Raw genomic sequence first — 24,146 nt, 5'->3', positions numbered from 1 at the left:
AGATGTTCCACCCAATCTAAGGGAGCAAGCAACTATAGAAATTCAAAAGTTGCTGCACAAAAGTGTCATCCAAGAAGTCCCTGCACACCAAAGAGGATTCAGAACTTAATCAAGATTCTTTTTGGTGCCAAAAAGAACAGGGGACTGGAGACCCATATTAGACCTAAGCAATTTAAACGAATTTGTCAAGAAGTCAAAGTTCCAAATGGTGACACTGCAGTCTACACTTCTTTTTTAGGGAAAGATGATTGGATGTGCTCGATAGACCTTCAAGATGTTTGCTACCACATAAAAATGGACAGGGCATTGAGAAGGTATTTATGCTTCCAGCTGGGAGCCAGTCATTTTCAGTTTTGAGCTCTGCCCTTCGGTCTCACTACAGCCCCCAGAGTGTTCACCAAATGCATGGCAGTAGTCACGGCACATCTGTGGCATCTAGGATTCCGAGTGTTTCCCTGTCTTAGATGACTGGCGCCTATCTGCCACCACCAAGCATCTACTCCAACAAGCCAGGGGTGTGACCTTGGAAATTTGCGCTCAATTGAGTATTACAGTCAACTTTCAAAAATCTGCCTTTTTGCCCTGTCAGCATATTACATTTATAGATGCAGATCTAGACACCGCTTCCTTGATAGCACGTCTTCCAACAGACAGAGTTTCAGCACTCAGGCAACAGATACTTCATCTTCTTCCCAAGACCAAGGTGAAAGCAAAGATAGATGTTCTTCGTGTTTCACATTTGCAGTCATCACATTTGGGTTATCTGCCTGCAGGTAGCCCTCAGCCGGCCTGAATACCAGAGTCTTGGATTTCTGCATTGGATTCTGTCTCTTCTTCCATGATGTCAGGTCATCAGGAGTATAAAACATGCAGCTGACACCATTACATCAGTCTTTCTTGCCTTGCGGTGCCTGAAGCAGAAGCAGTTCTCAAGTGCTGGTCGGCCGACTCCTGAAATTTTCGTTTTCGAGTTTCAGAACCGAAGTCGTCAAAAAAAGATAAGTACCCCGTTGGGGATCTTTTTTCTTGCTCCAACCGATGTCAGTAAAAGTTAACAATTGTCTTACCTGTGGAAAGCAAATACCTCATAAAGATTTTCATTCATACTGCATTCCCTGCTTAGGCCCAGACCACGACGTCCCTCGCTGTCAGTTTTGTGCCTTGTTCAACCCCCGAACTATTCGTCGTCGGGCTATATTTGCAGCAAATTATTTTGGTACTCTGTATCCGTACTCCCGAAATTGCTTTGGTAAGCCATCCAACTACCAATCTTCAAAAAAAATGTAAGGATAAAGACAGAGACAGATGGCATAGGTCCAAAACTGCTGACGACGCTTCCGTTAAACTAGTTGCCAGTCCACCGGTACTCAGTGAGGTGCTTTTTCAGCCCCTGATAACTGCTACTTCAGATTCACAGGCCTCTACTGAGAACCATTTGGAGTCTGGTATGCCGCGAGATGCTTCTTCGACTATTGAACCTGTGGATGTCTCTACCTTGCATGGGTCTGGAGCTGCTGTGCAGGCACCGGCTTCTGAGGGTGTATTCAGGCCTACAGACTTGCATTTTAAACTGACGCCATCTTCTTCATCCAGGCCTAAAACCCGCACCATGCCTAGAAAACCAACGTCCAAACCGCATGGTCAGGCCCATATGCCTAAAAAACAAATGCTTAGAATGGCTGAAGACCTTATTACCTTAATTAGGGGAAGCCAGCCTTCCCCCTCTAAGAGACCTAGAACTGATTTTCCTTCTGATTCTTCTGATCAGGAATCTGATATTTCTGTTTCTTCTGAATACCAGGATTTGCCCTTATCTACCTATGAAGATTCTGATGCAGAGGATTCCATTCCCTCTGCTTCCCCTCCAGAAGATTTTTCTTTTGGTGAAACCTTGCACACTCTTAGGGAGCATTTCCGCTGGGAAAGCCAGGATTACTCTGACTCTAAAAAGTGTCTTAGGGAATTCTTACTTCTTCCTCAACACAGGCCTTTAGCTATCCCTCCTGTTCTGGACATTGTAGATGATGCTTTCTTGGAATCTAGCCTTTCCCCAGACACTTTACCTCCAGCTCCCAGAAAACCTGACAGGTATTACAGAGTACCTGACTCTCACAAGTTCCTCTTTAAGAATCCTACTGCGGATCCAGAGACCATTTCCCAAGGACCAAAGCATTAAGGGTACTGCTGCCAAAAATCCTACCCCTTCTGATAGAGACTCTAGAGCCTTGGACAGATGGGGTAAGAAGGTATACATTTCTGCTACTTTGGCCATTAGGGCTTTAAATTGCCAGTTTCAGATGTTAAAGTACCAGCAGCATATTATGGGACTACTTAAACAGAAAATGATGTTGATTCCTGACTGTGCTGAACACAAAGAATTACAGGATTTAATGCATTCTGCAGAACAAGTTGGTACACATACTTTGCAATGTGGTTTTGACTCTTTAGAAGCATCTTGCAGGGCTGCTGTCACTGGGTTTGTACTTAGAAGGCATGCTTGGCTTAAGGAGTAAAACTTGCCAGATCATGTTAAAGCTAAATTACTGGATGCTCCCTTAAACCAAGACCGCCTGTTTGGCAACAAAGCAGAAGAAATCCTCAAAAAGATGGAGGAAAAAGCTAAATCTATGCAAACTGTTAAAGATTTCCTGCAAGTACAGAATTCCCTGACAGCCTTCAAAGACTGCATTCTTCCAGGTCATTTATTGGTAAAGACAGACAACACCACAGTTATGTGGCACATAAGCAGGGGGGAACCCACTTATACCCTCTCTGCAGACTACACATGGCTCTGTGGAACACAACCTTGAGCTACCAAGTGCACCTGCAAGCTCAATTCCTGCCAGGTAAGCTAAATTCACTGGCAGACGACCTAAGCAGAAATCTCATGGAACCAAAAATATTCAACCTCTTGAGGAACAAATGGGAGACTCCAGAGGTAGACCTGTTTGCCTGCCCTCAGAACTACCAATTGGACAAATTCTGCACAGGGACTTCCCACAGTTAAGCCTGGAAAGTTGATGCCCTGTCCTTTACCTGGGAAAGCCTCTCAGTTTATGCCTGTCCCCCTCTCCCTCTCCTCTCGAAGGTTCTGCAAAAGATCAAACAGGGCAAGCCAAGGACAATACTGATTGCACCAGATTGGCCACGATAGTAATGGAACCATGGCACTTGCCTCAGACCCCTTCCCTGCTGTCCCAGCAGGTTGGCCAGATTCTGCACCCTCAGCTTCAAACCCTGAACCTTGCAGCCTGGCTAATTCCTTGAGCTCTCCAATAGCATCCCTCAATAAGCAGGTGCTAGATGGCATTCTGGAGTCAAGGAGGCCTAGTACTAGAAAATCCTATGATGAAAAGTGGAAAAGATAGTGTTCCTGGAGCCAGACACGGGATGGGCACAACGGTGCCCAGCTTACCTCATATTCTTCAGTACTTAACAGAAGTGCTCCATGAGATCCTATCCTTCTTGTCAATTAAAATTCATGCCTCTGCCATTTCAGCACATTATAATACTGAGCCCACCCCTCTTTTCTCACCCCCTGCTAAAGCAATTCCTTAGAGGGGCCAAAAATTTAAGACCCCCCCCCCAGTAGAGCCCCTACTCCAGCCTGGGACCTTAACTTTGTATTGGAAAAGCTCAATCTCCCTCCTTTTGAGCCAGCTGCAACTGCAGAGTTGAAATTCCTTTCAGGGAAAACAGCCTTCCTTCTAGCCATCACTTCAGCAAGAAGAGTGTCTGAATTACAGGCCCTTATGGCAGTGGGAACCCTTCATCATCTTCCATGCAGACTGGGTTTCCCTCAGGACCAATTCTTCCTTTATGCCCAAAGTGGTGTCTAGTGTGGCACTAAATCAGTCCATTCATTTGCCTACTTTTTTTCCCAAATCCACAAAACAAAGGAGAACGAATACTGCACTCTCTAGATGTGCACAGACAACTTAGATTTTATTTGGACGGGACTAAGCCTCTCAGAAAAACTGAACAGCTGCTAGTTGCCTTTGCTGCAGGGGCAGAGTGGAAGGCAATTTCAAAGCAAACCATTTCTAAATGGATAGCCCATTGCATTCATTTCTGCTATAAGCACCATGGATAACCTACCCCACAGGGGATAAGATCACATTCCTCCAGGGCTGCATCTACCGTTACAGCCTTTCTCAGAGGAGTCCCTACCAGGGACATCCTAGAAGCTGCTACTGGAGCTCTGAACATACCTTCACCAAGCATTACCACATGCCTATTTTTTTCTAAATCCAGAGCTGGTTTTGTCACTGCAGTCTTGCAGGGCTTAATAGTTGGCCCTAATGCTCTCTAACTTCCTCCTCCCTTCCTTAGCTTTGGCAATCAACCCAAATATGATGACTGCAACAGTGAAACACAAAGAACATAGTACAGTTGTGTACACTTACCATAAATGTAAATGTTCCAGTGTATTCACTGTTGCAGTCCTGGTTACCCTCCCTCCAGCCTTCTGACTTCTCTTGGCTCTACCTTTCTTTCTTGTTTATTGTATTTAAGTTTTCTGGTGTATTTGCTTTTTGATGGAGGTGTATCATAACATATAATTGCTTCCCATTGTGGGGGCACCTGACATCTCGGGCAAGAAAAACTTGTAATGGCGTCGGCTGCATGTTTTATACCCCTGACGACCTGACGTCATGGAAGAAGAGAGAGCATCTGACGCAGGAATCCAAGACTCTGGTATTCACGCTGGATGAGGGCTACCTGCAGGCAGATAACCCAAATATGATGACTGCAGCAGTGAATATACTCTAACATCTACATTTATGGTAAGTGTACACAACTGTACTTTCTAAAATTATTAAAATTATTAGGGACAATAGCTTCCACCATAACACTGGTTCCCCTTGCCAGAATGCACATGAGGGTCCTTCATTGGATTTTGTTCTCCCAATGGTCACTTCAAGAGCTTCCTATATCTCACCTTATGAGGATAACAGATTCATGCAAAAAGAACTTAAGATGGTGGATACACTCCAGCCATGTGACCTTAGGGAGACCCTTTGTTCCACAACAACCTTTAGCTACAGTAACCACGGATGCTTCCCAGATAGGGTGGGAGAGGGCATTATCTGGGGAGAACAGTCCAAGGTACATGGCAAGAATACGAGGCTCACTTGTATATATAAATGTCCTAGAGATGAGAGCAGTGCTTCTTGCGTTGCAAGCACTTCACGACTCTCTCCCTCTAGGGACAGTTGTGATACAGTCAGACAATATGTCTGTGGTTTGGTACATAAACAAGCATGGGGGGAACCAGATCTTGCCCCCTTTGTCGCAAGGACCTAAGAGTTTGGCAATAGGCAGTTTCTTCCCAGTGCTTTCTAGTAACAATGCACATTCTGGGGAAGTCCAAAGTGATAGCAGACAAGCTGAGCAGGGCAATTCTAATGCCTCTCGAGTGGTCTCTCAATCAGAATGTAGCTGAAAGGAATTTCCGAACATGGGATCTGCCTTGCTGTGATCCTTTTACCACTCCCATGAATACCAAGTGCAGCAACTACTTTACCCTAATTCCCCCGCCGGGGAGACACCGAGAGACACACTTGCTCATGATTGGCCCTCGGGACTTCTGTATGCCTTTCCTCTCCTACCCAGTCATTCAGAAAGCACAGTCCTTGGGAAGCAGGATGATTTTCATTGCTCCTTACTGGCCTCGTCAAGTTTGGGTCCCCTTCCTTTGGCCTCATCTTCAGGAGAAGCCGTGGACTCTGGACCCAGTTCCAGACCTGCTGACACAAATGTCAGGTGCCCTTCATCCTTCTGTCAGCACCCTCAACTTGACAGCTTGGCTGCTTCACTTCCCAGTTTAGTCAGGCTTCAGAATTTCACTCCAACAGTTAAACATATCTTGATGTCCTCTCATAAAGCTTCCACCAGAAGACTGTATTCTAACAGATGGAAAAAATTTTCTCTCTGGGCTCAAAACAGAAACATTGCCCTTTTTCTGCACCTATTCACTCTTTGTTGGAATTCTTGACGGAACTCTTCCACCAGGGTTCAGCTGCAGCAACCATCAGAGTACAACTCACTGCAATTTCAAATTTCCACATTGGTGATCCTACTTCGAACTTAATGTCATGCAGGTGTAGAGCCTTCTTAAAGGGTGCCTCCTTATTAAGACCTCCGTTTAAGGAACCCCTTCCTCCTTGGGATTTAAATTTTGTGGCAGGCACCATTTTTAAAACTACAATCCACTCTGCTACAGGCCCCATGAAGGCTCAGTGTCTCTCCAACCTAACACCACTCTTAAGTATTCAACTGCGGTACCACCTTTAACAGTCTTGTAAGAAAAGCGCAGTCTGGGTCTGAACTGTCTGCAAACAGCTACAGTTAACTTTGAACCTAACACCACTCTTAAGTATTCAACTGCGGTACCACCTTTAACAGTCTTGTAAGAAAAGCGCAGTCTGGGTCTGAACTGTCTGCAAACAGCTACAGTTAACTTTGAACCAAACACCACTCTTAAGTATTCAACTGCGGTACCACCTTTAACAGTCTTGTAAGAAAAGCGCAGTCCGGGTCTGAACTGTCTGCAAACAGCTACAGTTAACTTTGAGTATGTGTCTACCTGTTTGAGCCAATATTCATTTTCCCCTGGAGAGCACTCTGCTTTGGTTGTAAGCAGCCCCACCACACACGCACACACACGCACACACACACACACACACACACACACACATCTTCCACTTTCTCTTATTCCCTTGTGTTAGCAAATAGTATCCATAACCGATCAATACTGTGTGTTTGTAAATTTAAACTATGACCACAGTAGCCTACTGATACAAGGTTATCCTGTTTTTCCACCCGAGACATTAAGAAATTAAGAAATGACTTACAGTTTCAGAGCAGTCCTTGGTCAGTTGTGATTGTTTCTTAACACATACTTGTCTTTGCTTTGTGATTGTTTCCAGCCCCTCATACGAGCAACTAACAGGGTCTCTACCCACTTCGCTCCCCACCCTGCCCCCTATTCCCTCCCCCGGTGGTCCCACCTTTATTGCACTCAAACCCCTCCCATCTTTCTAATAGCCAACCACAGCACTAACCCAACACTACCTCCTCGATCTTCCCACTACTATCACACCTCCTCAACTAACATGTACAAGCATACCTTTCCTATGCTCACGGCATGCACTCTCCTTGCATATCTTACAAACTACCAAAGCTCCATCATTCCCTCACTCAACCACTACCACTGTACTACTACTCACACCACCACTCATGTCTCACCCACACTCAGCTCCCCTCCCACCAGCGCAAGAACCATCCCTGTGCACCCCCCACATATTCTACCAACTATATTACTGAAACATAAAGCATCCCTACAACTTAACATAGTAACCCTCCCACCATACCTATTACCCACAGAGCACAATCATAAAGTTTCCCTTATAAACAAACACATTCAAAAACTGAGAAAACTAATAATCTCCTGCTTATCAAAACTAGCCCTAAGTGGAGACATCCACCCCAACCCTGGCCCTACCATCTCCAACCCCAATCTCCATAATCAGACTAGAAACCACAACTTCTCCCATATTACAGCCAATAGAAAGCCAAGTAACTTCCTTCTACTATGCCTAAATATTAGAAGTATATCCAACAAAGTCCATGAACTCCATGCCACCATAGAATTGTACTCCCCGGATATAGTCATCCTGACAGAAACCTGGCTAAAACCTCACATTACCAGTGAGCAAATACTCCCTACAGGTTACGGCATACTAAGAGTAGACCGCTAAACAAAAGGAGGTGGTGTAGCTATAATATTTAAACAGCATCTAAACATCCAGATCTTAAAATCATCAGCTCCACAAATAGGCAATGAAGAAATAATATACACCAACCTCAAAATTAACCAAAACAAAACCATCAACATAATTGGATGCTACTTCCCACCTGGCCAAAACATCCCTCCCCTAGAAAACCTCCTCAGCTGGTCTACCCACCATCTCCCCCAAGAAACTATCATCTTAGGTGATTTCAATATGGCAATCCTGTTCTGGCAACAATCCAACCCATCATGTACACCTTCATGGCTTCACTCAACTAGTCCAGTCACCAACCAGGATAAATAAAAACTCCACCAAGCACACTACCCTGGATTGGATACTAGTCAGTAAGAGTCCCCAGTCATATATAACAGGCTGCTTATCAGATAGCCTCAGTGATCACTCCCCAACATTCCTACTCAAAAAATACCTATACCAAGCTAAACCTGTCATCTACCGTCAAATACGTAAAAAACTAAACTTTAACCCACACACATTCATCTCATCCCTCAAAGAATGTAACTGGCATCCTCTAAAGTACCTCAGTCTAGATGATGCAGTTAAATTTTTTAATACTACCTTCCTGAACATCCTTAATTACCATGCCCCCATAAGATTCTCCAGAACCAAAGCACAACCCTCCCCATGGCTACAGAAAACCACTAAGTCAGAAATTAAAAACAGGGATAAAGCCTGGGAGCACTGGCGCAAAACCAAAACCCACTCAGCTAGACAGAAATTCCTAGAACTACGCAATAGAGTCAAAAAGCTAATAAAACAGGACAAATCCCAATACTACCAGTCTGCCCTAGTCTCATCACAACACAGCCCCAAACAATTCTGGTCCTCCATAAACTCCATCCTCCACCCAGGTAAAGTCAGTACCCCTCCTCCTAACATCCTTCACTCCTCAGAAAATATTGCTACCTCATTCAACACACACTTCACCCAAACCATACTATCACTAGCTAAACAACACAACCCTCCCCTCCAACCCACACCTTCAACTAGTAATCTCCCCACTGCCTTCTCTTTTTTTCCTGTACCTACCTCCAACATAAAAAAACTCTTAACTAAACTTAAACCCACCAAATTAGCAGCAGACAGCCTCCCAAGTGAATACCTACAAATCACAGCTGATGCTCTGGCCTACCCAGTATCCATCTTGATTAACCGATCTCTGTCAGAAAGTTACGTTCCCACACTGTGGAAAGTATCACATATAATTCCCCTCCACAAAGGCGGACCCTCCGTAGAACTAACCAATTACCGCCCCATAGCTATTCTCTCTCCACTTTCCAAAATACTAGAGAGATGCATACACTCTCAGGTCTCAGACTACCTCCTTACTAACAACCTCCTTTCCAGTACTCAGCATGGTTTCCGACCAAACCATAGCACCACCACTGCCTTACTCTCCTTTACTAACACTATCCTTCACCATAAAAACAATGGCTATCTCTCCTCTGCTACTTTCCTAGACCTATCTAAAGCATTTGACATGGTCCCACACAAACAACTTATCTCTGTCCTCAATAACCTATCCTTCTCACAATCGGTCACCTACTGGTTTCAGAGTTACTTGTCTGACCGCCAACAATCCGTTGTATGGCAGAATGACATATCTCCCCAACTACCTGTCTCCATAGGGGTTCCCCAAGGATCCATCCTTGGACCCCTACTCTTCTCTGTTTACACCAATAATCTAGCCTCTGCCACCAAACATGGCACACTCATACAATACGCAGATGACTCGACCATCATCTGCTCAGCCCAGTCCCTACCAAAACTGCAAAAAGTCACACAGGAAGTCTTTTCCTCTGTTGAAACATGGTTATCCGATGCCCGATTAATACTCAACCCAAACAAAACTAAACTACTCATCTTCCAACCCAACAAACATACTCAAACAACTCTCACTTTAACATCACGGCAAAAGACAACACCACTATATACCCAACTGAACACACCAAATTGCTAGGAGTGGAAATAGACAATAAACTAAAATTTGACATTCACATATCCATGACAATAAAAAAAAGTCCACAAAAAACTAGGAGCGTTCTACAGAAATAAGCAATTTCTCACCAAAGCAGCAAAGATTTCAATAGCAAATTCCCACCTTATCTCCACCCTACTTTATGCCTCTCCAATATATACCAACCTAAGGCAATGTGATCTAAACAAGCTAGAGACTTGCTACAACAAAATCGCCAAATTCGCCACAGGGGCATCCTACCATAGTCACCACTGTCTCTCACTTGCTGAACTGGGCTGGCTTGAACTCCCTCACCTCCTTCAGTGGTATCAACTCTCACTCGCCCACAAACTAGTAAACCATCCACTAAATGTCCCATCCTTCCAGAATCTACTCCAACCCTATCGCACCACCAGACCACTAAGATCCAGCAGCAAAAATCACTTGCAGATCACTAAAGCCAATAACTCTGCTGGTGAACCACTATTCTCTTGCGCCATAGCCAAATTATGGAACTCACTCCCACCCACAATTACCTCCGTACCATCATGCACCCACTTAAAAACTTTACTAAAAGCGCAACTAAAAACATGCTGGCTATGCCCTTGCAACTCCCACTCTAATATCATCCACCCCATCCAACCACTACCTTTCTTTCCACTCCACTAACTACCTTGATTATAGCAAGCTCAGATGCTCATAAGCCAGTACTTATTATACAGCACGAACTTCTTCTTCTTGTAACATTTGTTAATGTCTGGTATGCACTTCACAGATAAAGATTCTAGTTGTCTACTGATGTACTATGTTCTTCATCTGTAAATATGTTGTAAGTAATTGCTATGTAAATTGTTATTCACTATGTAATCCAATGTATATACTGTCTGTTTATTTTAACTGTGGAGCTTTTCTCCCCGGGCCTCCGCTGAAAATGGACCTACGTCCATTCGGACATTCCCGGTCAACAAATTTAAATAAATAAAAATAAATAAATAAATACATTTTGTTATGTCTCATCTAATGTTACCACCTTTTGAACCTTCTTCATCTTCAGACCTCAAGTTCCTTTCCTGGAAGACCATTTTTGTGGTTGCTATAACAACTGCTAGAAGGGTATCAGAGTTGCAAGCCCTATCTATCAAACTGCCATATCTGATATTTCATAAGGATCGGGTATCCTTGCGAACTAATCCATCCTTTTTACCTAAAGCCTCTTCTTCAACTAACAAAAGTCAATCTATTGAGCTTCCAGTGTTGTTCCCTAATTACAGCAACAAGGTAGAATACAAATTGCATCAACTGGGCATGCACAGACAAGCAGATTCTATTTGCATAGGACAAAAGATTTTAGAAAATCTGACCAGTTCATATCTTTTTCAGACGCAAAAAAGAGTAGGCCAGTTTCTAAAACTACCCTTTCCAACTGGCTCTTAAACTGCATTGTCTTCATCTATACCTCAAACAATAGAGACTTCCCATTCAAGGTTAAGGCTCATTCCACTAGAGTACTAGCTACGTTTTCTGCCTTTCAGGCCAGAATTCCTATGGATAATATTTGTGCTGCAGCTACCTGAGCTACTCCTCATGCATTTATCACGCATTATAAAGTGGATTTGGCCTCCAGGGACAGGGCCTCCTTTGAGTCCACTGTGCTTAAAGGTGTACTCTCGTGAGCCACCCAGGGGAAAGGTGCTAGGGATGCTGTCCCATCATTGTAAGAATTAAGGCGAGATAGGACAGCATAACATAAAGAGGTTATGTACTCACCATAATGTTCCATGTTTGTTGTCCATCTCGCCATTCATTCTTACAATCCCTCCCTCCTTCCTCCATCCAAGGAGTCCTTGTGGACCTGGTGGATGTCTTACTCCTTTCAGGAGTTCCTTGCTTCAGTTTGTTTCTCCTATTCCATTGGGGATAGCATATATTTGTGTGTGTGTGTATATATATATATATATATATATATAGATATATATATAGATAGATATATATATATATATATATACATATATATATTTATATATATATATATATATATATATATATATGTATATATGTATATATATATATATATATATATATAGATAGATATATATAGATAGATATATATAGATATATATATATATAGTTCATTACAATTTCTTTAGTAGTAGCAGCAAACAAGATCTGGGGAGTTACACCACTGCATCATGGGAAGCTCCTGCTTGCATTATGTGTATGAGCTTTAACTGTGTAACTCTAAAATATCCCTTCACATCCAGTGATGTAAAACACTTTGTTCTGTTGGGAGGGTTAACTTGCGTCACTTAACTCTTGCCCTATACCCTTCCAGCTAAAATCCTTCATTTCTTTATTAGTTATTGTCCACAACTGCATCTCTGGTGGATGAAAATGTACCTGCCCTGTATGTAAAACAACTTCTTTTTTTGGCTTTTCCCAGTTAGGGGACGCCACAGCGGATCACCTGTCCGCTCATGATTGGCAGTGGAGTTTTACAGTGTCGAGTTGCCAGCCTAGCGCCCAACCTTCCACAGAAGGCATACACACACACGCACTCATGCCTATGGCCAATTTAGAGTGTCCAATCCACCTACAGCATGTCTTTGGGATGTGGGAGGAAACCGGAGCACTCGGAAGAAACCCACGTGACCACAGGGAGGGCATGCAGACTCCACACAGAAGGCACCCCAGCCGAGAATCGAACCGGAGAACCTCTTGCTGTGAGGCGGCAACGCTAACTGCTGCACTACCGTGGTACCCCTGTATGTAAAACTAAAGGGACTAAAAACATTTTCACTGCCTGTACCTTACCATCCATATCAATAAAAAAGAGCTTCCAGTTTCTCAGTTTTTAAATTTATCATTTGTTTAGATGTTCATCGTGTTACCCTGCTGCAGTCATCACACTTGGGTTATCCTGTCGTCAGGCAGTCCCGCAGTCGGCTGGAATTCCAAAGTCTTGGTCCGGCGTCGGTTGCTGTCGCTTCTTCCCTGATGTCAGTGCGTCAGGGTTATAAATAATGCAACCAACGCCATTTTCTTCAGTCTTTCTTGCCGCGCGGTGCCCGAGGCAGAAGCATTTCGCAAGTGCTGGTCGGCCGACTACTGAAATATTCGAGTTTGAGTTTCAGAACCAAAGTCTTCACTAAAGCTAAGTACCCCGTTGGGGAAACTTTTTTCTTGCTTTTTACCAATGTCAGAAAAAGTTAATAATTGTATTACTTGTGGGAAGCAAATACCTCATAAGGATTTCCATTTATACTGTATTCCTTGCCTAGGCCCTGATCACAACGTGTCTGGCTGTCGGTTTTGTGCTAGATTTAACCAACGCACTATTAAGCGTCTGTATATTTTTGCATCAAAATATTTTGAAAGCAGATTTAACTACCCAGAAATGTCATCTGATAGCAATCCGACTACCGGAGTACATAAAAAATGCAAAGAAAAGGACAGAGAAAGGCAATCAAGATCCAAAACCGACGACGAAGCTTCTTCTAAGCCAGTCACCGGTTCGCCGGTACTCAGTGAGGCACTTTCGCAGCCCCTGATACCCACTATCTTCGAGTCGCAGGCCTCTACCGACACCCATGTGGTGTCTGGCATGCCGCAAGATACTCAAGGTTTTGGACTGATGGATGTATCTCCCTCGGATGGGTCCGGAGCCGCTGAGCAGGCACCGGCTCATGAGGTTGTATTCAGACCTCAACATTTATATATCAAACCGACGACAGCTGCAAAACCAAAGGCAAAGACAACTTCTAAATAAAAAAAAAAAAAATACGATGCCTGAGCCACGTGCACAGGCCTCTATGCCTAAAAAACAGATGATCAAAATGGCTGAAGACCTTATTACCTTGATCAGGGGTACCCATCCCCCTCCAGATAAGAGGCCTAGGCAAGACACTGATTGTGAATCTTCAGATCAGGTTTCTATTTCTTCTGATTCCTCTTCTGATCAGGAATTATCTATACCTCCCTATGAGGATTCTGATGCTGAGGAGTCTATTCCATCTGCATCTCCTCCAGAGGATTATTCATTTGGAGAAACCTTGCATACTTTGAGGGGGCATTTTCACTGGGAAAGTCAAGACTTCTCAGAATGAAGAAAGAGGCTCAGGGATTTCCTTCTTCTCCCTCAGCACAAGCCTTTAGCCATTCCCCCTCTTTTAGACATTGTGGATGATGTGTTTTCGGAGTCAAACTAGACCCCTGACTCTTTACCTCCAGCTCCCAGCAAGGCTGACAGATATTACAGGGTCCCTGACTCACATAAATTTTTATTTAGAAACCCTGCTGCTGACCCAGAAACTATTTCACAGGGTCCAAAGGGAGTTAAGGCCTCAACAGCAAAAAACCCTACCCCCTCTGACAGATATTCAAGGGCCCTAGACATATGGGGGAAAAAAGGTTTATACATCTGCAACCTTGGCAGTCAGGGCCTTAAACTGTCCATTTCACTTGCTTAAGTACCAACAACATGTTATGGGATTGCTGAAACAGAAAATTATGTTGATTTCAGACTGTGCAGAAAATAAAGAATTGCAGGAATTATTGCATGCAGCTGAACAAGTTGGAAAGCAATGTGGTTTTGATTCCTTAGAGGCCTCCTGCAGGGCCACAGTTACTGGATCTGTGATTAGGAGGCATGCCTGGTTAAAGGAACAAAATTTGCCTGATCATGTTAAAGCTAAATTGCTAGATGCACCTTTACAGCATGATTCTTTGTTTGGTATTAAGACAGAGGAGGTATTAAAGAAAATGGAAGACAAAGCTAAGTCTATGCAAACTGTTAAAGACTTTTTACAAGTGCAGCCACCAAGATTGAGTAGACACTGGCCTACAAAAAATTGGTCCTTTCCTCTGTCGGACAGAGCTCAAAGGGGCAAATCCAGACTCCCAAAGGGTTCCAGATACCAGGCGCAAAATTCATACAGGTCAAAGCAATGGGCTACCTCCAAATCTGGGGGAGATAAAGCGCAAACCTACAGAAAACAGTCCCAATGACTTCCATCTGCCTACACCAAGCACTTATCTTTTGACAGCACCTTAGGGGGAAAATTAGCACTTTTAGCTCAAAATTGGTAGTTAATAACCCAGGACAAGTGGGTACTAAACATAGTATCACAGGGATACAGATTCCATTTCCACACTCTGCCAATGGCAAACGGTTGGCCAGATATGACCAAAAATCAATGGGCAGAGGCACAGAAACAGGTTATGTCTCTCATGGATATAGGGGCCATTCAACCAGTACCAGAACAGGAAAAAGGACAAGGTTTTTACTCAAGACTGTTCTTGGTACCCAGGAAGGACAAGGCCTGGAGGCCAATACTGGATTTATCAATTATGAACACATACCTGGACATTCCAAAATTCAAAATGCTGACTTTGCAGCAGCTTCTGCCCATGCTGGGCAAGAATGCTTGGCTGGTGACATTAGACCTAAAAGAGGCATACCTGCATGTCCCAATAAGACATTCGTGTAGAAGATACCTCAGATTCAAGGCTGGCTTAATGCATTACCAATTCTCTGCACTGCCCTTTGGCTTATCTACTGCGCCCAGGGTCTTTATAAAGTGCCTGGCACCAGTAATTGCATTTTGCAGACAAAGAACTATACAAATATATCCTTACTTGGACGACTGCCTCATTCAAGCAGAGAACAAGGACACTCTTCTTCGACACCTGGTGTTTGTGAAAAGGTTACTAACATACCTAGGGTACACTATAAACGAAAAGAAATCACAACTGGTACCCTCTCAAAAGATAACATTCCTGGGTGCAAGCTTGAATACAACTGCCCAGATGGCTTACCTTACGCCAGACAAACAAAGGCAACTGACTACTTACTTCAAACTGATGGCAACAAAAACCCAGTCTTCTGCAAGACAAATTCTGCAGGCTCTGGCCTTCATGGGATCCTGCATCCTACTAATTCCATATGCAAGACTGCATATGAGGAAACTTCAATGGTACCTAAAAAGTTTATGGAGTCAACATTCACACAGTCTGGAAACAATGAATGTTCATCGTGTTACCCTGCTGCAGTCATCACACTTGTGTTATCCTGTCGTCAGGCGGTCCCGCAGTCGGCCTGAATTCCAAAGTCCTGGTCCGGTGTCGGTTGATGTCGCTTCTTCCCTGACGTCAGTGTGCCAGGGGTATATAAGAGGCATCCGACGCCATTTTCTTCAGTCTTTCTTGCCGCGCGGTGCCCGAAGCAAAAGCAGTTCGCAAGTGCCGGTCGGCCGACACCTGAGATTTTCGAATCTAGTTTCAGTCCGAAGTCTTCAAAGCTAAGTACCCCATTGGGAAACCTTTTCTTGCCTCAGTCCGATGTCAGAAAAAGTTAAAAATTGCATTTCTTGTGGGAAGCAAATACCTCATAAGGACTTTCATTCTTATTGTATACCTTGCCTAGGCCCAGACCATGACATCACTGGTTGTCGGTTTTGTGCTAGGTTCAATAAGCGAACTATAAAGCAACGCTTTGATTTTGCACGACACTACTTTGGTAGGAAATTTAATTACACTATGCCGTCGGATCAACAGACTACCGGCGTGCATAAAAAACGCAAAGATAAAGACAGCCTAGATCCAAGCCAGACTCCGAGGCCTCGGCTGGGCCGGTCACCGGTTCTCCGGTTTTCAGTGAGGCGCCTACGCAGCCCCTGGCGACCGCAGAATTGGAACCCCCAGACCGCTTTGGATTCTCAGGCAGAGAGTTCTAGGCCGACACAGCCTTTTTCTTTAGGCCCTACCGACAACATTGCAGAAGGGGAAGCCGGTGCTGTGGAAACACCTTCGGTTACAGAAGGTGTCTTTAGACCGACTACTCTCACCATAAAATCTTATGCTAAGCTTAAGACTCCTCTAAAACCAAAAAAAACTTCACATCAGTCTCCAGTTCAAGGCCCCATGCCTAAGAAACAGATGCTTAAAATGGCTGAAGATTTGATTTCTTTAATCAGGGGTTCCCAACCCCCCCAGACAAAAGGCCTAGACAAGAGGAGGATTATGCCTCCTCTGATCAAGTGTCTATTTCCTCAGGCTCCTCGGAGGAACAGGATTACTCCTTTCCCCCTTATGAAGATTCCATTCCCTCAGCTTCTCCCCCTGAAGACTATTCCTTTGGGGAAACCTTACATACCATGAGGGAACATTTCCACTGGGAAGGGCAGGACTACTCCGACTCAAAGAAAAGGCTTCGAGAGTTTCTTTTATTCCCCCAGCACAGACCATTTGCTTTCCCTCCAGTTTTAGACATTGTGGATGATGTTTACTTAGAATCTAGTCTAAATCCGGACTCTCTGCCTCCTGCTCCAGCCAAACCAGACAGACATTATAGAGTGCCTGACTCACACAAATTCCTTTACAAAAGCCCTGCTGCTGACCCAGAGACAATCTCCCAGGGTCCCAAAGGGGCTAAGGCTTCTATGGCTAAAAATCCTGTACCCTCTGAAAGGGACTCCAGAGCACTAGATAGGTGGGGGAAGAAGGTTTACACCTCAGCTACTCTAGCTATGAGAGCACTAAATTTTCAATTTCACATGCTGAAATACCAGCAATTCCTAACGTCTCAAATAAAACAAAAGATGAGCATGCATCCTCAACAGTCCAAATTCAAAGAAATGCAGGACCTGTTGCATGCAGCTGAACAGGTGGGCAAACATACTTTACAATGTGGATTTGATTCCTTGGAAGCTTCCTGTAGAGCAGCTGTTACTGGGTCTGTTATACGTAGGCATGCTTGGTTAAAGGAACAAACTCTGCCTGAACATGTTAAAGCAAAGTTACTAGATGCACCCTTACAACAGGATGTCTTATTTGGGGTTAAAGCAGAAGAGGTTTTAAAGAAAATGGAGGATAAGGCAAAATCTATGCAGACGGTCAAAGATTTCTTACAGGTACAACCACCATGCTTCAGCAGAAATTGGCCAACAAAAAATTGGTTCTTTCCAGCTTCTGACAGACCGCAGAGGGGTAAATACAGACGCCCAAGGGGCAGAGGTCAAGCACAAATCCCTTACAAACCTCGCCAATGGTGCACTGCAACTCAGAAGGGAGGAGAAGACAGGCCCCAAACTACTAGAAGACAAACACAATGACTTAAACCTCAAACTGCCAAGCAAAGCTCTCTTGGTAGCTCCCTTGGGAGGAAAATTAACACTTTTTGCAGACAACTGGCACATCATCACAAAGGACAAATGGGTCCTAGACATTATCTCACAAGGATACAGATTCCATTTCCACACCTTGCCAAGGATAAAAGGAATGCCAAACCTGCCAAAAAATCAATGGGCAGAGGCACAAAAACAAATTACAGCTCTCATGGACATGAGAGCCATTCAACTGGTACCTACACAGGAGCAAGGCCAAGGATTTTACTCAAGGCTCTTTCTAGTCCCCAGAAAGGACAATGCATGGAGACCCATTCCGGACCTTTCAATTCTAAACACCTACTTGCAAGTACACAAATTCAAGATGCTAACACTACAGCAGCTTCTTCCCATGTTGGGCAAGAAGGCTTGGCTAGTAATGTTGGACCTCAAGGAGGAATACCTGCATGTCCCTATCAGACAAAATTGCAGAAGATACCTCCGTTTCATTGCAGGTTCAACCCATTACCAATTCTCTGCACTGCCCTTTGGCTTATCTACTATGCCCAGGGTCTTCACAAAATGCCTGGCACCAGTAATTGCATTCTGCAGGCAAAGAGGAATTCAAATATACCCATACCTGGACGACTGCCTCATCCAAGCAGAAAGCAAGGACATTCTCTTACAAAATCTGGCTTTTGTAAAACACCTTCTAAGTTGCCTAGGGTACACAGTAAACGAAAAGAAATCAAAACTAGTGCCCTCACAAAATATGACATTCCTGTGTGCCAGCTTGAATACAATGGCCCAGATGGCTTATCTGACGCCAGACAAACAACTACAACTAACTCAATACTTCAAAATAATGGCAAAAAAGACCCAACTCCCTGCAAAAAAAATTCTGCAGGCCTTGGGCTTCATGGCATCTTGCATACTACTAATACCATTTGCAAAGCTGCATATGAGGAAATTACAATGGTACCTGAAAAGTGTATGGACTCAACACAGCCACAGCTTGGAAACAATGATACCTCTCATTCCCTGCCTTCAACAGGAGTTTCTATGGTGGTCACAGGCATGTCACCTCAACAAGGGTCAGCCTTTCACCTTACCCCCAGCCAGGCAAACTATGACAACAGATGCATCGGACTATGCCTGGGGGGCACACATGGCAGGACAGTGCATTCAAGGCATATGGACTGCAGATCAAAGAAATCTGCACATCAATCAAAAAGAAATGCTAACTGTATAGAATGCTCTGACAGCCTTCAAGGACCTCTTACATCCAGGACAGCTTATAATAAGGGCAGACAACACCACAGTAATGTGGTACATAAACAAGCAAGTGGGTACACACTCCTACCCTCTGTGCAGGCAAGCAATGACCTTGTGGAACACAGCACTGGCTTACCAAGTTCAATTACAATCACAATTCCTGCCAGGAAAAAAGAACACATTGGCAGACGACCTAAGCAGGAACATCATGGATCCCCACGAGTGGAAACCGGATCCACAAGTATTTGCAATGATAACTCAAAAATGGGGGCGCCCAGACATAGACCTGTTTGCCAACCCCCAAAACTATCAGCTATCAAAATTTTGCACAAGACCATTTCACCATCAAGCTTGGAAAGTGGACGAACTCTCATTCAGCTGGAAAATGTTGACAGTATATGCCTTTCCTCCATTGCCCCTTCTCACAAAGGTGCTGCTGAAAGTCAGGATGGTGAGACTCCGAATGATACACATTGCCCCAGACTGGTCACGCCAGCACTGGTACCCACTACTAAGGAACATGGCCCACGGCCCACCATGGATTTTACCACAAATTCCTCACCTGCTCACACAGCAAGACAGTCAGATTCTACACAGCCAGCTCAAAACCGTAAATTTGGCTGCATGGCAAATCACCTAAGCAACCAGCCAGCTCCTCTTTCACAAGCTGTTATGGATGCCATTCTGGAGGCCAGGAGGCCCAGCACCAGGAAAGCCTACTCTGACAAATGGAAAAGATTTTGCTCCTGGAACCAAGCTAAAGGCCAAAATACCCTTGAACCGGACGTACCTCAGATTCTACAATATTTCACTGAGATGTTACACAAAGGACTTTCTTTTTCATCTATAAAAATCCACGCCTCAGCTATTTCAGCTCACTACAACACGGATCCTTCCTTATTTTCACATCCACTTCTAAGGCAGTACCTCAGATGGGCCAAAAACATTAGGCCTCCCAGGAGAGCACCAACTCCAACTTGGGACCTCAACTTTGTTCTGGAAAAACTTACGCTGCCACCTTTTGAGCCAGCTTTCTCAGCTGATTTAAAGTTTATATCATGGAAGACTGCCCTGCTGCTAGCTATTACTTCAGCCAGAAGAGTCTAGGAGCTACAGGCACTAATGGCAGTAGAGCCTTTCCTCATTTTTCATCAAGACAATAGTTTCTCTACGAACTAACCCCTCCTTTATGCCAAAGGTGGTATCCAGTGTGGCTCTAAATCAAACCATCCATTTACCCACCTTCTTCCCAAATCCACAGAACAAAGGGGAAAGACTCTTGCACTCCTTGGACATTCACAGGCCACTACATTACTACCTGGATAACAGTAAGGTTTTCAGAAAATCTGACCAGCTTTTTGTATCCTATGCTACAGCATCACAAGGAAGGGCTATCTCAAAACAGACCATTTCCAAATAGGTAGGACATTGCATACGTTTTTGCCACACCCATCATGGAAAACCAGTTCCTGCTAGCATAAGGCCCCACTCCACCAGGGCAGCAGCTACTTCTATAGCCTTCCTCAGGGGGGTGCCAACCAAGGATATTCTGGAAGCTGCAACTTGGAGTTCAGTACACACCTTCACCAAACACTATCACTTACCACTTTACTCTAAGACTAGAGCTGGCTTCGCCACTGCAGTTTTGCAGGGCCTTCTAGCCTCCTCTAACCCTGTTTGACTCCACCTCCCATCCTTAGCTTTGGGATTCAACCCAAGTGTGATGACTGCAGCAGGGTAACATGATGAACATAGTACAGGTTTGTACCTACCATAAATGTAGATGTTCGAGTGTATACCCTGCTGCAGTCCAGGTTACCCTCCCTCCATCCCCTCTGACCTAACTGAAACCTTTCAATTCCTTAAAATCTGATACAACCTTTGTGGTGTATTTGCTTATAGCTGGAGGGATGTTTTGTTTGTGTTAAACTTTTATTATTGGTACTATCTACTGACCACCTTTTTGGGGGGCACCTGACATCTGGGGCAAGAAAAACTGAAGAAAATGGCGTAGGATGCCTCTTATATACCCTTGGCGCACTGACGTCAGGGAAGAAGCGACAGCAACCGACGCCGGACCAGGACTTTGGAATTCAGGCCGACTACGGGACCACCTGACGACAGGATATCCCAAGTGTGATGACTGCAGCAGGGTATACACTCGAACATCTACATTTATGGTAGGTACAAAACTGTACTTTCCTCTCATTCCCTGCCTACAACAGGAGTTCCTATGGTGGGCAAAGGCCTGTCACCAAAACATAGGACAGCCCTTCACTCTACCCCCTGCCAGCCAAACCTTAACAACAGACACATCAGATTAAGCCTGGGGTGCCCACATGGCAGGAAGATGCATTCATGGCATATGGGCACCAAAACAAATGCATCTACATATCAACCAGAAAGAGATGCTAGCTGTTCAAAATGCCCTAACAGCCTTCAAGGACTTACTTAATCCAGGACAACTACTGATAAAGACGGACAACACCACAGTTGTGTGGTATATAAACAAGCAAGGGGGCACACACTCATACCCCCTTTGCAGATTAACCATGGCACTGTGGGGCACAGCTTTGACCTATCAAATGCATCTTCAAGCTCAATTCCTGCCAGGAAAACAAAACACTCTGGCAAACGATTTAAACAGAAACCTTATGGATCCTCACGAGTGGAAACTAAATCCACAAGTCTTCAGCATGATAACAGAGAAATGGAGGAGCCCAGACATAGATCTATTTGCCTCTCCTCAAAATTTTCAACTGAAAAGATTCTGCACAAGGACTTATCACAGACAAGCATGGAAAGTGGACGCCCTATCCTTCAGTTTACACCTTTCCTCCTCTGTCTCTTCTACCCATGGTCCTCCTAAAATTCAGACAAGAGAAGCCAAAGATGATATTAATTGCCCCGGACTGGCCCCGCCAATACTGGTACCCAATCCTAAGGAACTTGTCTCAATACCCAGCTTGGACCTTGCCTCAAACACCTCAACTACTGTCCCAGCAAAACAATTGGATCCTGCACAATCAACTACAGACTTTAAACCTGGCAGCATGGCTAATCAGGTAATCATACAAACAGCACCTCTCAGTAAAGCTGTGATGGATGTCATTTTGGAAGCCAGAAGGCCTAGTACTAGAAAATCTTATGCTGACAAATGGAAGAGATTCTGTGCTTGGAATCAAGCACAAGGAGCTGATACAGCAGAACCAAATATTCCTCAGATGTTACAATACTTAACTGAGATGCTTGACAAAGGCCTATCTTTCTCATCAATCAAAATCCATGCCTCTGCCATTTCGGCTCATTACAACACAGAGCAACCAATCTTTTCTCATCCTTTACTAAAGCAGTATCTTAGAGTAGCTAAAAATGTAAGGCCCCCTAGAAGATCACCATTACCTGCATGGGACCTCAATTATGTGTTGGAAAAACTTACCCTGCCTTCATTTGAACCATCTGCTACTGCTGATATAAAGTTCTTATCATGGAAGACAGCTCTGCTACTAGCAATTACTTCAGCAAGAAGAGTTGCAGAGCTACAGGCCTTCATGGCTGTAGAGCCTTTTATCATATTTTACCCAGACAGGGTGTCTCTGAGGACAAATCCTACCTTTATGCGTAAGGTGGTTTCCAGTGTGGCTCTTAACCAAACAATTCATCTGCCAACTTTTTATCCAAATCCGCAGAACAAAGGGGAGAGAATTCTGCATTCCTTTGACGTTCACAGACAGCTAAGATTCTACTTGAGCAGGACTAAATGTCTAAGAAAAACTGAGCAATTACTAGTGTCATATGCTGTAGGATCAGAAGGAAAGGCTATTTCAAAGCAGACAATTTCAAAGTGGATAAGCCACTGCATCCATTTCTGCTACTTACACCGTGGTAAACCTTTGCCCAAGGGCATTAGGTCTCATTCCACCAGAGCTGCAGCTACTTCAGCAGCCTTTCTCAGAGGAGTACCAACCAAAGACATTCTAGAGGCTGCTACTTGGAGTTCTGTTCACACCTTTACAAAGCATTACCATTTGCCTCTCTACTCTAAGTCCAGGGCAGGCTTTGCCACTGCAGTGCTGCAGGGCCTTATAGCCGCACCTAATGCTGTTTAGCTCCAGCCTCCCAACCATAGCTTTGGGATTCTACCCAAATGTAATGACTGCAACAGTGAAACACGAAGAACATAGAGTTGTGTACACTTACCATAAATGTAGATGTTAGAGTGTATTCACTGTTGCAGTCCAGGTTACCCTCCTGCCATCCCCCTGTCATTCTGAAGTTTATTTTTCCTTCACTATCTTTTACAACCTATGTGGTGTATTTGCTTGTAGATGAAGGTAAAGTTTATATTGATGCATGTATATATATATATATATATATATATATATATATATATATATATATATATATATACATATATATAAAAAATTATATTGCTACCTTTTTGGGGGCACCTGACATCGGGGGCAAGAAAAACTAAAGAAAATGGCGTCGGCTGCATGTTTTATACCCCTGACGACCTGACGTCATGGAAGAGAAGACAGCAACTGACACAGGACCGAAGACTTTGGAATTCAGGCCGACTGAGAGCAACCTGCCAGCAGATTACCCAAATGTAATGACTGCAACAGTGAATATACTCGAACATCTACATTTATGGTAAGTGTACACAACTGTACTGTCTTTCTTGCCGTAGTACCCATAGCAGAAGCAGTTCGCAAGTGTGCAGGTCGGTCGCTACCAGAGTTCAAATTACAGCTGAAAACGTCTAAAGCTAAGTACCCCATTGGGGATCCTTTTTGCGTGCACTAACCGGTGTCTGAAAAAGTTAACAATTGTCTCGCCTGTGGAAAGCATATCTCACATCGAGACTTCCATTCATACTGCATCACTTGTTTAGGCCCAGACCACGACATCCCCTGTTGCCAGTTCTGTGCTCTCTTTAATGCGATAAGCATTCATCGTAGAGCTCTTATTGTAGACTGGTATTTTCGCCTTCTGTCT

General features: G+C 44.2%; 1 protein-coding gene across 1 annotated transcript in view; it reads left to right on the top strand.

The window, feature by feature from the left end:
* The window catches only part of LAMC1 (laminin subunit gamma 1), a gene marked incomplete in the record, with an annotated part of 2,174,645 nt that overhangs the window by 1,191,340 nt on the left and 959,159 nt on the right, over positions 1 to 24,146 (top strand).

The sequence above is a fragment of the Protopterus annectens genome, chromosome 10.part0 (genome assembly GCF_019279795.1).
Source record: "Protopterus annectens isolate FY-2018-M chromosome 10.part0, PAN1.0, whole genome shotgun sequence".
Classification (NCBI taxonomy): domain Eukaryota; kingdom Metazoa; phylum Chordata; order Ceratodontiformes; family Protopteridae; genus Protopterus; species Protopterus annectens.
Note: the sequence above shows the minus strand (reverse complement) of the source record. Positions and strands in the feature narration are given on the sequence as shown.